The 17307-nt window shown below is 38.4% G+C and overlaps 1 protein-coding gene across 1 annotated transcript in view; it reads left to right on the forward strand.

The window, feature by feature from the left end:
• Positions 1-16202: 16202 nt before the first annotated feature.
• The window catches only part of CPLX1 (complexin 1), a 119407-nt gene continuing 118302 nt past the window's right edge, over positions 16203-17307 (forward strand). The window contains exon 1 of the mRNA XM_031943766.1: positions 16203-16374. The gene's annotated coding sequence lies outside the window, so the exon portion shown is untranslated. The remainder of the gene's footprint in view (positions 16375-17307) is intronic.

The following is a 17307-nucleotide window of genomic DNA, read 5'->3' on the forward strand; positions in this document are numbered from 1 at the left end:
AATATAGCTATCATGTCCCCTTAAATCTCTTTTCTCTGGCTCACATCCACAGGTCTTTTAAACAATTCTCAAATGCCTTGAACTTCACCAACCTCATTATTCATTATCTTTCCCCTTAAATTCCCTAAACCTACACCACTTTCCTACCTTCTCTATTAGTGTCAAGGGCAATATTATCCTCCCAGTCCCTCAGGTTTTCGATTTAGGAGTCATCCAGATTTCCTCACTATCTCTCACCTCCCGTACTCAAGCTGTTGTCAAGGCTTGTCAATTTTTACTTTCACAATATCTCTCAAATATTCCCCCTTCTCTCCCCTGACACTGTCACCTCTCTGGTACAGACTCTTATCACCTTCAACTTGAACTATTTTAATTAAAAAATATATGAAAATATCATAATTGAGTTCATGACATGAAATAAACTATGACAAGATATCCATCACTGATTACAAAGTTCTGCTGTTTATGATAAGAATTAACAAGGGGAATGAGTTCCCTAATGGAACTTACAATGAACCAGGAGAAAAAGCCACTGGGGCTTTTATTAGGTAGAGAGTACCTTATAGTGAACTTGGTTCTGAAATGGATTCAGCTTACACCTGAACTATTCAAACAGCCTATTGTTGGCAATCTGACTATCTCAAGTCTCTTTCTACTCCAATCCATCCTCCATTCAACTACTTAAGTGATTTCTTGACCAACCATTCTGGAGAGCAATTTAAAACTATGCCCAAAGGGTTATAAAACTATGCATACCCTTTGATCCAGCAGTGTCACTACTAGATCTGTATCCCAAAGAGATCATAAAAAGGAAGAAAGGGCCTACATGTGCAAAAATGTTTGTAGCAGCTTTTTGGTGGCAAGAGATTGGAAATTGAATGGATGCATCAACTGGGGAATGGCTGAATAAGTTATGGTATATGAAATGTAATGGAATATTATCATTTTATAAGAAATGAGCATTCTGAAAAGATCTGGAAAGACCTACATGAACTGATGCTGAGTGAAGTGAGTAGAACCAAGAGAACACTGCACACAGTAACAACAAAATTATGTGATGAACAACTATGATAGACCTAGCTTTTCCCAGCAATACAGTGATCCAAAGACAATTACATTAGACTTGGGATGGAAAACGCCATCTGCATCCAGACCCATGGAGACTGAATGTGAATTTGAAGCATAGTATTTCACCTTTTTTGTTTATTTGCTTGCTTTTTCTTTCTCCTGTTTTTTCCTTTTGTTCTGATTTTTCTTGCACAACATGACAAATATGGAAGTGTTCAAAATGATTGTACATATATAACTATATCATATTGCTTGTTGTCTTGGGGAAGAGGAAAGTAATAGAAGGAGAAAAAATTTGGAGCATAAGATCTTACAAAAATGAATATTGAAAACTATCTTTACATATATGGGAGAAAATAAAATACTATTGAGAAAAAAAGAATAAAGTGATTTTCCAAAGCATAGATCCCATCATGTCATCCCCCTACTCAATAAATTCTAGTGGCTTCCTATTGCCTACAAAAATAAATGTAAAATCCTCTGTTTAGTATTCAAAGCCAATCATAAGCCTGCCCTCTTCTACCTTTCCAGTCTTCTAACACCTTACTCCCTGACATGTACTCTTTGCTCTAACAATACAATCTCCTGGCTATTCCTCAAACAAGACACTTCATTTCTTTGCTCTAGGCCTTTTCTCTGGCTGTCCCTCATGCCTCATGTCCTCTTTCTCCCCGACTCTTACTACTAGCCTCCCTGATTTCCCTTCAGTCCTAGTTATAATCTCATCTTTTTTTTCAGGAAGCCTTTCCCAATCCCTCTTAGCTTTAATAACTTCCCTCTGTTACTTATTTCTTATTTATTCTGTATATAGATCGTCTGTATATATTTGTTTGCATCTTGCCTCCCCATTAGACTATAAAGTCCTCGAGGAGAGATTGTATCTTTTGCCTCATTTTATATATCCAGCAGTTAGCATAATATCTTACACATAGCAAATGCTTAATAAATATTTATGGAGTGATTGATTACCTTTCTCTATATGCTTTCAAGCTTATCAGTTTCCTTCCTATAAGGTGGCACACAGAACTGAATACAATAGTCTGATGTGTTCTGACCAAGGCAGAAAATGGTGGCCATTGTCTCCCTCCTCTTGAACAATATACGTCTCTTAATGAAGCGCAAGATGACATGAATTTCCTTGTCTGCCACTGCTGATTCTGTGTGAGCTTTCAATCTACTATAAAACCAAGATCTTTTTCTGCTATTTAGCCAAGCTTCCATTATGTGAGCCATGAAATTGATTTTTTGAACCCAGCATAAGACTTTACTTTATTCTTATTTAAATGTAATCTTATTCGATTCATTCTAACTAAGGATATTTTTGGATCCTGATGTTGTCATTTAACAACTTTGCTATCCTTCCCAGCTTTGTATCATCTGCAAATCTGATTAAAATGTCATTCTGCCTTTTTATGGTACTGATGAAAAAATTGTTGTATAGCATAGTGCCATAAAAAGCTCTCTGGGGTACTCCATTAGAGACCTCCTTCCAAGTTTACATTAAACCATTAACTCTCTCGGGTTTATCCATTCCATTAATTCCAAATCCACCTAATTATTATTATCTAGCTCCTGAGTTTTCATCTTTTCTATAAGAACAGCATAAATGGCTTTGTCAAACTTTGCTAAAATTTAGGTAAACCATATTGTTACCATTTTTCCTATCTGCTACTCTGATATCGCTGTCAGAAGGGGAAATATTTTAATATGATATGATAATAATAATATGATTTTAATATGATATTAAAATGATTTAATATGATCAATTTATGCTTTTTTCCTTTCACTTATCATTCCTTTAATAATATGTTTTAGAATTTTACCTGGGATTGAGATCTTGTTCTCTTCCCTCTTTTGAAATTCTAGACCTGTTCTTCTTCAGTCTTGTAGTATCTCTCCCATTCTGTACGGTCTTTCAGAGATCATGGACAGTGCCTCAACATTTAGATGGACCCATTTTTTTCAGTAACTATTATCAGCATTGTTCTAGCTGGGAGCTTGAAGTCATCAAGGTCACTTTGCTATCCTCTTACTTTCTAAATACTTAACATGGATATCAACTTCCTATTAGCCATTTTTGTTCTGTCCTTTCTAGTCCAAAGTTCATTCACTTTGGCATAGAAAATAGAAGCAAGATAAGCTGACAGCTCTGTCCCCTCTCATCATCTTATCCCCATTCTCCCAGAGCCATCATCACAGAGACCTGACCTTAGAAAGGCAGTAATAAAAATAGCTCAACCATAAAGTGAAAGTGAATGATAATGGCATACTATTTGACTCCCCCCCCCCCCAAGGAAAATTTGCATTTAATCCCAGTCTAGATAAGAAAATATTGAACCCAAAGGAATTATGTACAAATGGGATAATTTCTGGCACTGTGACAAGCTGCTAGGAAGATATTTGGGGTCATGGCTTTTCTCAGCAGTCTCTGACTTTCTATTCCTATAGATAAATCTACAGATCTCAGTGGACCTTAGATCAAACCATATTTTTTTTAAACCATAAAAAGTCAGACATAAGAGGGACCATGGGACTGATAGATGAAGCTATGCTTAGTAAATCTGCCAGAACCTTTGAGCCAGCCTTTCCAACCTTGACCTCCTCATTCTCCAGACTTTTCCACCCCTGCCTCAGCTCCCACTGTAAAGATCCCTCCACCTCTGTGTCCAACCTTCTCCTCCTATTGGTGACTACCTATCTAGAATTTCTATTTCAGATTGTTCCAGAGCCAGTCACAGTTGGGTAGAGGGATGTGAGTTGAGACCTGCACTCCTGTCACCTTATCCCTTTTCAGATCCTTTTTCTTTGTTATCTTTGTCCATTAGACTGCTAAGCTCTTCAAGGATAGTGATTGCCTTTCTTTTTGTTTATATTTATATCCCTAGAGCTTAAAATAATGCTTGACATATAGTAAATATTTAGTAAATGTTTTATTTGTCTATCTATCTATCTATCTATCTGTCTGTCTGTCTGTCTATCTATCTATCTATCTATGTCATGGACAACCCAAGACAATGTGTAGTAACAAAAGTCCGGGAAGCTTCAGTATCTTGTTCAGCCTGTACTTGGAAGATGGACACCTAATGTTATGGTATTTGAATTGAGTAGGAAAACACCTGAATCGAATGATTCTGCCTCATGGTACAAAATGAGCTTTGTGGACAAACACTCTCCCTCTCCATACAAATGTCACATAACCACCTTAAGGAAGGAATTCCTTAAGCCAGGGCTGAATAGCTCAGCAGGATGGATTCCTGTTGTTAGTGAAATTCTAATGCCAAATTTTACATAAATGCTTTGAATTAATGATCATCTCAATGCATCCGCAGTGCCTGCCATATGTTTGCAGGGACGTGTGATTCAACATTGTAGGGAAGGAAGTCTTTTTTTGTTTCCAAAATATAGTTTCTTCAAACACTCCGAAGTATCAGCCTTAACAGACACAGCCTGTACCAAGGATGAAAAGAGGGCCTATAAGTGTCTCTAAGTGAGGAAGAACACAAAGGGGTAGTATGATCCTGTGTTAAGAAGGGTGTTAAAAGTACTAAAACCTAGAGCAAGTTGAATCTGGGAATGTATAGCAAAGACAGGGATAACAAAAATGTCTTTAATAAAATAAAATAAAAAATTTTGCAGAACTTTGGAGGAAAATAAGAAGGATAGACCAACTTCTTAAGCTGTAGTAGAAATAATGGAGCATGAAGAGAAGGCAGAGGCATTCTAACCTTATTTTATTTCTGTTTTCTTTACTAAAAGAAACTAGAAAAGATAAAACCAAAATAGTAGCAGGGAGCTGAAACTCATAATAAGTAAGGAAATATTGAATGAAAAATTGAGCTGCCTCAAACAAGTTCAAGTTTTTTGGCCTAGTAGAACAAAACCCTACATAAGGAAGAAAGGATCTTTGTATCACAATTCAAGTGAACAAATATTAATCACCTACTGTATGCAGAGCTTTATGTGCTAGGTGAGATGAAAAAGGCACTGAAAGAACTGGAAGATATGAATGTGGAACCTCTCACTGTCAACAGTGTGTGTAATTTTACACAGGCTTCTTAAACTATGGGTTGTGAACCCATAGGGGCTCACACAAGTGAATGTGGGAGTTGCAAAAAATTGGCAACAATAAGAGGCATCAAATATTCTGCCAAGATTTAATTCTTTATGTAAAAATAAGCACATCCATTCCATTCATATACAAATTTGCTTTAGTCTTTATTAAATAATAAAATTATATGCACAACAAAGAACTGTTTAAAAATAAATTTCCTTATAATTTATTATCAGTAAATGTTTGATTTGTATATATGTACATATCCGGGATTACATAAAAAGTTCTTGGATGAAAAAGTGTCATCAGTGGAAAAAAATTTAAAAGTCCTGTTCTAGAGAACTGGAAATTCTCTATTCCAATTCAGTCCAGACCAATTCAGGTTCTCATTTTGTAGCATCGAACTATTTTCAAGCTTTCAAACTGAACAAATTTCCAAATAAGCCCCTCTCTCTGTTCTTCATAGAGCTTCTGTAGGTTCTCTATAGTTTGATTCTCCATTGTCCCAAAGATAAAGTTCATATTCCTTAGCATAGAATTCATGGCCTTCCAAATCTGGCACCAACCTGTCATTCTAGCTTCCTATTATACCACAAACTCTCAGGTGATTTTCTCCTACCAAAGCAGATTCCTTGCTATCCCCAGATAGTTGCCATGCTTTCCTGGTTTTATGCCTTTGGTTGCTTTTGACTGAAATACATTTTTTCTTTTCTCTGCCTGTCTCAATGATCCTTTATGTCTGGGAGAATGAATGAAACCTTTATTACACACTATGTACAAAGCACTATACCAAGTAATGATGACAAAAATAGAAAAGACAGTTCCTGTTCTCAAAGAACTAACATTCTAAAGCAGGAAACAACATATATGGAAGGTTTCAAAGCAAGAAACATGATGTTCTATGAATCCTTCCATGATATATGTATGAGCCTAAATAGCCCAGAAATGAGTGATCTCTACAAATGATTATTATGTTCACTATACTGATCACTTTCTATTTTTGCTATTTGTATATGTGTCTTGCTCTCCCTCTTAGACTATAGGTTCTTTGTGTTCCTCTAGCACTAAGCACAGTATCATGCATGTATTGTGGAAGGAAGAAAGAGGGAAAGAGGAAGAAGGGAAGGGAGTTCAGGAGAGAAGAAAGGAAGAAAGGATCTTTGAATCTCTATTCAATAATTATTAACACCTACAGTGTGAAAAGCTCTGTGTACCAGAGGAGATACAAAGTTTAGTGAAGATATGGTTTTTTTCCCATGAACCTCATAGTCTTGGAGGAGAATATAATACAAACACAGATAACTGTAATACATAATGACATGCACACAGATAACTATAATACTGATATAATTCACAGGTAACTGTATACACTTCATTTAAATGATCACTTCATTAACAAAAATAAACAGTGAAATGTCAGGCCCAAGGAAAAGGTGCTTACTGACTGGGAACATCCCTCCAGATTGATGCTAATTCCCAAGTTCAACTGTTTACAAATCCATTAGCAATACTATGATCCTATTCCATTTCTTCAACTTTTCAATAATTGTAGGATTTTACAGGGAGCTAAAATAACAAGCTCATCTCTCTACAGGTTCCAGAATACTTTCAAAAAAATATTTGTCCATTCCTTATCCTGTGATTACATGATGGGAATCTGGCAAGATAGATGGATGTTAAATCATGGAAGGCCATGAATTCCATGCCAAACAGTGTAGACTTCATCTTGGGGCAATGGGGAATTAAAGAAGATTTTTGAGCAGAATGACATGGTTAGACCTATACTTTAAGGAGATACTTCCAGTACTCTATGAAGAGCAGAGTGAAGAGAGACTAAGAGGGGCCAGTTTGAAAGTTTTTCCAATAGTTCAGATGCTACAGAATGAGAACCTGAACTAGTCTGCCTTTAGTTGGAACACAGAAAGAATATAGATGTGAAAAATATTGTAAAGGTAGAATGGACAGGATATAGTAACCGGATATTAGGGGATAAAGAAGGGACTAGATGACCACATTCCATCTCTGAGACCTTGCTTTGCAATTAATTTTTTCTTTTCAACACTCAGAGAAGTATAGAGTCTTAGTGTGAAATGGACCTTAAAGGTTATTTAATACAAATCCCTCACTTAATAGAAAAGGAAATTGAGGCATAAAATGGACAGGGGATTTGCCCAAGATCAAATATCTGGGAAGTGGCAATTAGAACTTGAGCCTAAGTCCTTGAACATCCAGGAACTGGTCTGACTTTTCAGTCTAAGTTGATGTTATGTTTGATTATATTTTGCCATCCCATAGAGCAGCATGGAACTCCATCTGTCTTTCCTCCTTCACCAAGACAGAGAGGCAAAACTGTCACAATATTCCCTTAATTCTGCCCCAGCTGTATTATTCATTCTTATGTTTTCAAATTTATCAAAATTCAGATTAAAGAAAGAAATGAGAGGAAGCTCCATTGGACAGTCTCTAAAAGATAGTGTCCTCTCTGAACATTTTAAGAAAAACTTGCTGAAAATAACTATATGGATATGTAAACATATATTGTATTTAACATATACTTTAACATATTTAACATGTATTGGTCATCCTGCCATCTGGGGGAGGGAGTGGGCAGAAGGAGGGAAAAATTGGAACAAAAGGTTTTGCAATTGTCAATGCTGAAAAATTACCTATGCATATATCTTGTAAATAAAAAGATATAATAATAATAAAAAAGAAAGACTTGCTAAATTGAAATTCTGTTGATTAGAGATGTTTTGATGTTCCTAAAGCTTTGACTAGTGGGAAGAAATTGTCATCCATGTAGCTTCGTGGAGGAGTATATCTGTAGACAGATCCTATGTTAATACAATATTTGAGACTGAAAGAGAACTTTGCTTATTGGGAGAAATTATCTCTACCAAAGCTTCCAGAAGATGGGGCATAAACCTGACAGCATAGCTATGTTAACTACCATCTAGGTTAAAATTAAGAAGGAATAATTACAGCATAGGCAACTTTTAAAGAGATATGAGAGTTTCAGAGTTGGATAGGGAAGGATTGGTGGGATACAAGTTTTGATATCAACCATAGATGCATCCATGGGGAGTGGAGAGATAAGAGAAAATGGAAGCCGCATGCTGAGGGGATTGATAAGAACATAAAGAGCCAAGGTGACTCAGGTAAAAACAGAAATCAAGGGGCATTAGCCTGGCTCAGACAGTACTCTAGTTTTCAAAGGGGGGCAATTTGCTAGCATTATGCTAAGAAGGAAAGGAAAGTGATTAAAAAGAGACTATTTCAGAGGTAAAATTTAAACCGATGTGTCAGGGAGAGAGAGAAATTAATTGGGGGAACATTTATGATCTGATTCAGTTTCTTGCTATTTATCTTACATTGTTTTAATGAAATGTCTTGCTCTGAATTCACTGTCACCTAATTTAGTCTTACAAAAAGTCGTTGGGTGGGAGCTCAAAGTTTAGGATTTGTATAGATGCTAACTTCAAATAGAATACCCAAACTGAGAAACATTGGCAGATTTCAGTGCTGCATGGTGATGGGGTGGGAAGTGGGGGTGAAGGAGCTGCACTACACATTTATTTTGAAGCATTAACAACATTGCTTGTTTTTAACAGGGCCTCTTAAATTTTTTTTCACTTGCAGTTCCCTTTTGCCTGAGAAATTTTTCCTCAACACCAGCTATACAAGTATATATAATATGTATGCAAATTAAACATTTACTGATAATAAATCACAATTTCATGACCTTCACATTCAGTTACGAAACCTCATATGTGAACTATATGGTGTTTTTGTCATTCCCTTAAAGTCCTTTATGCTTAATTCTTACAATAAAGGACATCCTCAGTTTCTTTTATATTCTCCTTTTCCCAGAGACATCCTGAAGATATTTTTAAGTGATCTGTGAAATGAGGTGATGACACAATGGGCAAATGTTGGTATTCCTCTAGGACATCAAAGGTAACTCCACCATTCTTGATGGTCCCTGGCCACAGCAAGTTCACAAGAGATTTAAGATACCATCTCCACAAATGGAAGAAGATATATACAAAGGCACCATGTGTTTTAGCTATATTTTTTCATTTTTTTCTCTCAGCACTTAGTTCAAAGAGGGATAAACACACACACACAGATCAGCAGACTCACTGAATTTGCTATTTCTTATGCCTTAGACTGTCCTCACTCTCCCTTTGCCTCCTGTTCTTTACATCTTGAATTCTTACCTCTCCAAAAAACCTAACTCAAACACCACTGTTTGGTGTGTGTGAAGCTCCATAGTGTATAATAAACTTTCCCATTAGATCTCACATAGAACTTGGCAAAGTGTAATCTCTATTTTGTTGTCTGTCTCTCTCACACATGCACGTTCACACACAATGCACTTATGTAATGGTGTGCATTATGACTATCTATTTGTGTCTTGTTCTCTCTTAGATTTCAGGGTTTATAAGCACAGTTTAACCATGTCTATATAAACGGAACATAGGACTGCACACAGTAACTACTCAATAAATGTTTGGCTGAACAAACAAATGAATGGATGGATGGACAGAATGGAAAGCACTGAGTCAGCACACCCCAATTGTTTGATGAGTAGAGCCAGTTATGAGCAAAGATAGGTCTTACTGTTTCTTTCTTGCTCACAGATGTAAAATCTCACACTTCTTAAAAAAGGGGTAGGGGCATTTTGGTGGTATAGGTAATAGCATAATTTATAGTCTTAAGGTCTTAGTAGCCACATTCTCAGAGGCTACCTGGCTTCTCAGCTCAATACTGTTTTACTCCAATTCTGAGTACCACATTTTATTTAATTAATTATATGTTTAATATCTTTTTTTTTTTTTTTTTTTTTACATAACATTTTCTGCTCCAGATACATTCTTCATTCCTCCTCTTTCTGGAGAACCATCTCTTATATCAAAGAACAAAAAAGAGAGGGGTGGAAAGAGGTTCAGCAAAACTAAATAAGCATTTGGTTGGTTGGTTAATTGTTGTCCTTCATTCTAAAAGAGCACCAAAATGACATCATTATGTTAGAGTCAAGTTACTGTGTTCCACTTTAGCTAGTCAGACCAATATGAACTTGGAATGCTCTGTCACATGTTGGTCACAAACAGTCCTTATGAACATTTGGGTGGACTCTCTAATTTCACATATCTCCCAGTTCCTTTGCATAATTTCAACTCTGCTTTGCTCATAGAGCACAGCCCCTTCTCTGATGAGGGGTCCTGTGTCAGCACCTCCCATGTCATAGAATCAATTCTAAAGTTTTTGAGACCTTGAGAATATCCTTGTATCACTTTTTCTGACCACCTTGTGAGCACTTATCCTTTGTGAGTTCTTTATAAAATAGTCTTTTTGGCAAGCATACATTTGGCATTTGAACAATGTGGCCAGCCCAATGGAGTTGTGCTCTTTGCAGTAAATTTGAATGCTTGGTAATTTAGTTTGAGAAAGGACCTCAGGGTCTGGTATTTTATCCTGCCAGGTGATCTTCAGAATCTTCCTAAGACAATTCAAATGGAAGTGATTCAGTTTCCTGACATGGTGCTCGTATGTTGTCCAGCTTTCATAGGCATATTACAGTGAGGTCAGTACAATGGCTCTATAGCCCTTCAGTTTGGTGGTTAATCTAAAACCTCTCCTCTCCCACACTTTCCTTGAGAGCCTCCCAAACACGGAGCTAGCTCTTACAATGTGTGCGTCAACCTCATTATCAATGTGTACATCCCTGGAAAGTATACTGTCAAGGTAAGTGAATTTATTCACAGCATTCAAAACTTCCCCATTTGTAGTAACCAATGGTTCCATATATAGATGGTTGGCTAATGGAGGATCTGTTTTTTCTAGGTGTTAATTGTTAGGCCAAAATAAGCAAAAGAAGCAGAGAATCAACCCATATTTTTTTGCATCTCAGCTTTGGATGCTGCACTGAGTGCATAATCATCTCAAAACAATATATATATATATATATATATATATATATATATATATATATATATATATATATGTACCAATGTTCCTCTTTAGTTCTAGCTTGCAGCTTTTTCAAATTGAAGAATTTACCATCAGTGTGGTAGCTGACTTGGATGTCATGTTTGTCCTCATTGAAGACACTTGACAACATGGCTGAAAACATCATGCTAAAAAGCATGAGAGCAAGCCCACGGCCTTGCTTTATTCCACGGGTGATTGGGAAAGCTTGAGAACATTGTCTATTGTCCAAAACCTGGGCAAGCCCGGGTTCATGCCCACATGAAATTGATGTACCATTCTGATGAACTTCTCTGGGCAACCACATTTTCACATACTTTTCCATAAGCCCTCACAACTGACAGCATCAAAGGCCTTGGCCAGATCTACAAATGTTGTAGACCGTTGACTGTTTACCTCAGGATGAGATCAATCACTCCCTAGCTGAAGTTCCAACTGAAGAAGAGGCTTTGAATGCCATTAGGCTACTTTCATGTGGCAAAGCACTTGGTGCTGATTCTATTCCAGCTGAGATTTACAAGGTGGGGGGGTGCATTGCTCATACAAAAGCTGATTGAAATGTTCCAGATAAAATAGCAAGAGGAGGTTATGCACCAGAAGTTCAAGGATGCTTCCACTGTCCATCTCTATAAGGGTAAAGGGAATAGAGTGTTCTGTGACAGTCACAGGGGTGGGAGGGAAAGGGGGAGAAGGAAATGTGTCTTATTTTCTCCTGTTTCTTTTGGGACTAAGCTTGCTAACTCAATAATCTTAAGGTAATAGCCAGAGGTGGTTGGACACTTCTGAGTTCCTTTGAATGAGGAGAGCCTTAGCCTGATGTATTCAAACCTTAATCATTTGTCCCCTATTCTTATCATTTTCATAATAAATGGCCATCCCTATCTGGCCTCTACTCTCTGTATCCCTTTTCTCTTAGTCACTGCTAGCAAGATTCTCACCAGAGTACTCCTTTGTAGGCTGATCCTATGCCTGGAAGAATGTCACCCACCTAAGAACCAGTGTGGCTTCAGAAGGGACTGAGGAACATATTTGCTGTTTGGTGTTTCCTCTCCAACAACTCCAGGAAAAATGCCAGGAACAGAACAGAAACAAACATATAAACCTAATCCAACAGGATAGGGTGTCCCAAAAGTCTAAGCACAATTTTAAGTTTTTGGGACCCCTTGTGTATACAATGTTCCAAACCCATCTACTTCTGTAACAATAAAAATTAAAAAAGAAGAAAGCATATTTTTTCCTGTTTCCTTTGGGACTAAGCTTGCTAACTCAATAATCTTAAGGTAATAGCCAGATGCGGTTGGACACTTCTGAGAATGAGGAGAGCCTTAACCTGATGTTTTCAAACCTTAGTCATTTGTCCCCTATCCTTATCATTTTCATAATAACTGGCCATCCCTATCTGGTCTCTACTCTCTGTATCTCTTTTCTCTCCATCTCTCCATATTTAAGTTCAAATTTATAGTTGTCATAGAATCATTTTTCAGATAGAAGGCACCACAGAAATCATTTAGTTGCAAGTTTGTGAGGAAATTTAGGGAGGTGAAAAAGTCTTGCTTAGAGTTACATAGCAAATAAGTAACTGAGTTTGGATTCGAACTAGCTTTTACTGACTCCAATTTCAGTTCCCTGCCCACTCTTACTCTTATTCTGTATTCTATGTGTTTCTCATTCTATATTCCAGGTCTTATTCAAATGGAGAAAGAACACATGCTAATAATAATAGCACACACTTAGATGGTACTATCTCATTTGATCAAGGCAAAATCATTAAACATTTGCATGAAAGAAAACAATTAGGCTATCTAAAAGTGGAATGGGCTGTCTCAAGAGGTAGCTGGCTTCTTATCACAAGAGGTCTAGAATGCAAATGTAATTTAGTTCAACAAACAATTATTAAATGACTGGTGTGGGAAAATGATTGGTGCTAGTCATGAGTTACAAAAATATAAACAGTACGTGTTCTCAAGAAGTTTATACTGTACTGACCAATTATCACACATGCTGCAGAAGAGATTCTTGTTCAGGTTCAGGTTGAAGAAAATGGACTCTCAAGTTCTTTCTGACTGTGAGATCCTATTATAAAATACCAACAATGCTATCCAAATACTAGTTGAGTAGCAATCCTATGTAGGGTTGTATATAGGATCAATATGCATAGGATATTGCTTATCCTATATAGGACCAATAAGATTTTAGAATGGATGGACCCTCAGTTTAGGTCAGAACCCTTGTCTTTGGGTGAAGTATTTTTCTTTCATTAATTTCTAAACTTTTTTTTATCACAGATCCTCAGCTACAGACACTGAACCTAACACACAGCAAGCATAAAAGTCAAATTATTCTTCATAGGCTTATGTCCCCACTAGCTTCATTAAAACTTGCAGGTTTGGGGGCTCTTTCTGTACTCATTACAAGCCAGGAGATTGAGATAAGGTAAGACTCTAGGCCTTCAAACTTTGAGGGTATCCTGTATATCAAGTTGAATTATTCTGATTTTTGAGGTGATGATCTGGCCTTGCGTTGGTAATGGATTCTGAAGACACTTAGGGACTGACACAATGGAATATCCTCATGGTTGGTTTATTGGAACAGGCTTTATTGAAAACTATATATAGATAGAACTATATTCCCAATTTCCAAATGACCCTTAACAATAATAGCTATTTTGTATATCATCTCTCACCCTGATCAGTCTTAAACTCCAGGGATGTACTACTTGATACTTGGAGTTTATTCTATACTGGTTAGAATTTCTCTTGGAGTTGAGAGATCTACCCTTTTAATGGGTTATTCAGGCAAAGGATTACATGTGAAGAGTTAGGTCCAGCTCAGCTTGTGGCTGGTGATTACTTTCAGAATGCTTTTCCTTCCGGGGGCCAAATGTCAGACATATCTTCAAGTAAGGTTCTCCTCAGATCTTATGGAGCAGTTTGCTTGTATTTCTCTAATGTACTTTAGAGATGAGGGGCAATAGGGAGTCTGGACTTGTGATTTCACTGGTGAAGGCAGCACTCTAATGAGAAAACTCCATCTATCAATCTAAAACACCCAACAGTCTGTAAATTAGAACCTTAGAGAATTATCTGGGGCACCTAGAAATGCTTTAGCACCTTAGGTGACTTACCCACGTAGGTTCATAGTAAAGATGCATCAAAGGAGGAACTTCAACCAAGGCTATCCTGACTGCATGGCCAGTTCTCTATTTCTTATACCATTCTGTTCTTCTTGATACTTACTTGTAATATAGTATATTTTAGTTCATTGTGTTTGTAGCTAATTTCTCCTCTTCTCCTATGAGCTTCATGAAATGAAGACTACATCTTATCAGAATTCTCTAACTCCTCTATCTCCCATCATAGTACTTTGAAGACAATGTTGAATGTTGAATATAGTATGTAAAATAGGGTGTGATTGGAGATGATTGGAGAAGGAGATAGAGCCCATGAGAGAAAAATATTATCCCAAATGCTACATTGGCACCTGGAATATTCTGTCATTTACCACCTATACAATCTCAGGTAAATAACTTCCCCTCTCTGGGTTTCTTCATTTGTAAAATGAGGAATTTAGAACAGATTCAGTGACTTCTAAGACTTCTTTCAACTCCTGTTTGAGAACTGTTTTGGGATAGAGCAGGAACTGGGAGCAATGTTGCATATTGGAACTATTTTGGGTAGATGCTTTATGAAAGGTAAATGGACAGATATGGATAAGGATCACCCGGGTATTTGCCAGACAATCTATACTTATAAGACTATCATCCCATGAAGTACGTAGACCCTAAATCTTTATTTTTGAGTGTGACAAGTTCTAAAGATTTTGTGGGTGAATTGGAAGAAGGTTGAATTACTGTTGCTTCTGTCTATAGAACAGAATTAATATTTTTCCCAAGGACTTTGTCTTCTTCCTAATTACTTAGGAATATGGACAGAGCTCCCAAAGTGCAACAGCAGCCAATATATTTCCTAGTGCTGAGATGTACTCTCAAAAATGCAGAATATGTGGAGTCAAAGAGAGAAAATGGAGCAAGAATCCAACATTTCATGCTAGAAATGGCAGAAGAGAAGCGGTAACTAGAAAACAGCTGCAGCACTTCTTTGAACCAAGGGAGCCAGACAGGTTAAGAAGCCAGCTAGGGAATGGCATTTGAGACTTTAATGAGGGATCCCTGAGATTTAGAAATTATTAAAGAAAAAACTCTTAGAGCCAAAAAAGGGTACCCTGAACTTGGTTTTTTGGGGAGTGAGGAAGAAACTGATTTAGTCAGCAAGGCCTAAGACCAAGGGCAGGCTATATAGTGTACAAATTATCTCATTTAAATCCAAGGAATGGATTTGTGGGCTGTTAACCCAATATTGTCTAAGGGAATCTCTATACACCTAAACCCTGGGTCATAAGTACTTAAAGGGAGTACTGAAAATGGCAAAATTTCTGCTACTGATTTCTTTCTCTTTTCATGGATCAAAGAAGGATAGATTTAGAGCTGAAAGAGACCTCAGAGATCAGCTAGTCCAACCCCCTCATTTTACAGTTTAGGGAACCAGAGACTAGAAGGATAAAGTACTCCTCATTTCTATCTCTTTGTTTTCTCCATTGTTTCTTCTTTCATCAGTATTTCCTCTTTCTTCAATGACTTTCTCTGCTTTGTTTCTTTTTCTCCTTTTTTCCTCCTCACTGTCTTCCTTTCTCTCTCTGACTTTGCTACTTTTTCTTCTCTTTCTTTCCACATATCTTTTATCACAGTTTATTTACATTCTCTCCTCCTTTTCTTTCAGTCTGCCTCTCTTCTCTTTTTCCATATGCCCCCCGGGTTTATGTGTGTACCTCTTCTTTGAGAATATCGTTTGACTCTCTCTTTCTCGGTCTTTTCTCTCACTTTTTCTCTGCTTAGTCTCCCTTTCTGTCTTTTCCATCCTACTTCCTTCTCTTTCCTCCTTTTGTGCTCCTTCTGTTTTCCCTCTCAATATATCTCATCTTTTCCTTTTCTCTGTGCCTTCCCTCCTCTTTTTCTCTGTATGTGCTTCTTTTCTCCCTTTCTCTCCGTGTCTTTCCCTCTCCCTCGTTGTCCCCTCCCCGGCCCCTCCTCCCTTCCTGTCATGCTCGGACGCGGGAGGAAGGAGGGCGATAACTTCATGTGACTGCTCCTTCCCCGAACGCCCTTCAGCATCGGCTGCGGCTCGGGAGACACCACATGGACCCGGCTCCCCGGAGAAAGCTCCGTCACTGACAAGACCCACAAGGAGCCCCCAGCACCGCCCGGGAAGGTAACTGACTTTTCCTGTTTATTGCCTGTTCCCTCCTTCCACCATCTGGAGCTGTCCGCTGACCATGGTGCTGAATCCTGGAGCATAAGGAAACCCTGCTTTTCCCCGGTCCTTTTCCCTTGCCTATACTCTGGGTCCCCTTTGACTGCTCCCCTGAACCTGGAGTCCTGTCTTCCCCATCTCGATCATAGCCAAGACCTACTCTTCTTATGCCTTCCCCAACCCAGCATGAGCTTCTCCCGCATCCCCAGTGTCTTGGATCCCCTCTTTCAGCACCTTCTGTACCCAGGGTTCATTCTTCCAAGAGACCACCCTGCCTACTTCCCTTGCACTTCCACTTTGTCTGCCCACCCAGGATCCACTCTTCCCGTGACCCCAGTATCCCGCGATCGCTCCGCACACTGGGTCCACTCTGCTCTTACTCTCAGTATCGTGATTATCTCTGCTCAACTCCTCTCCCTACCTCGGGTCTTTCTTTTCACACTCGTACCCGGGTCCCACACCCCCTGTAGCCGTGGCTCCTTCACTAGGGTCCTCTGTACCCCGAACTCCCTCTCCTCAACCAGAATCCCCCATTTCCATATCCCTCTGCACCCAGAGCAACCGGTTCCCCTCGTCCTGCTCCAGGTCAGCCCTGGAGAACATAGAATGGAAAGGGGTTTAAGAGGTGGGGTGGAAGTATGCTGAGCGGAATATAAACACCCATCTGGTTTGGTCTGTTAGGGCAGCATGTTTTTGTTTCTTAATTTTATTGGCGGGGGTATCGGGGGTCGTTTATGCCAAAGCAGGTTCCCAGTCTCTGGGCCGAGAAGCTCAGTCGAGAGCTCTGTTTGGAGGTGGCTACTCGCGGGCTTCTTTGCTTCCCGGAGGACATGAAAGCAGCGGGATCGGAGAAGTTTGGGAAGAAAAATACTGGACTGCAGCATAGGGCAC

The sequence above is a fragment of the Sarcophilus harrisii genome, chromosome 6, assembly GCF_902635505.1.
Source record: "Sarcophilus harrisii chromosome 6, mSarHar1.11, whole genome shotgun sequence".
NCBI classification, from domain to species: Eukaryota; Metazoa; Chordata; class Mammalia; order Dasyuromorphia; family Dasyuridae; genus Sarcophilus; species Sarcophilus harrisii.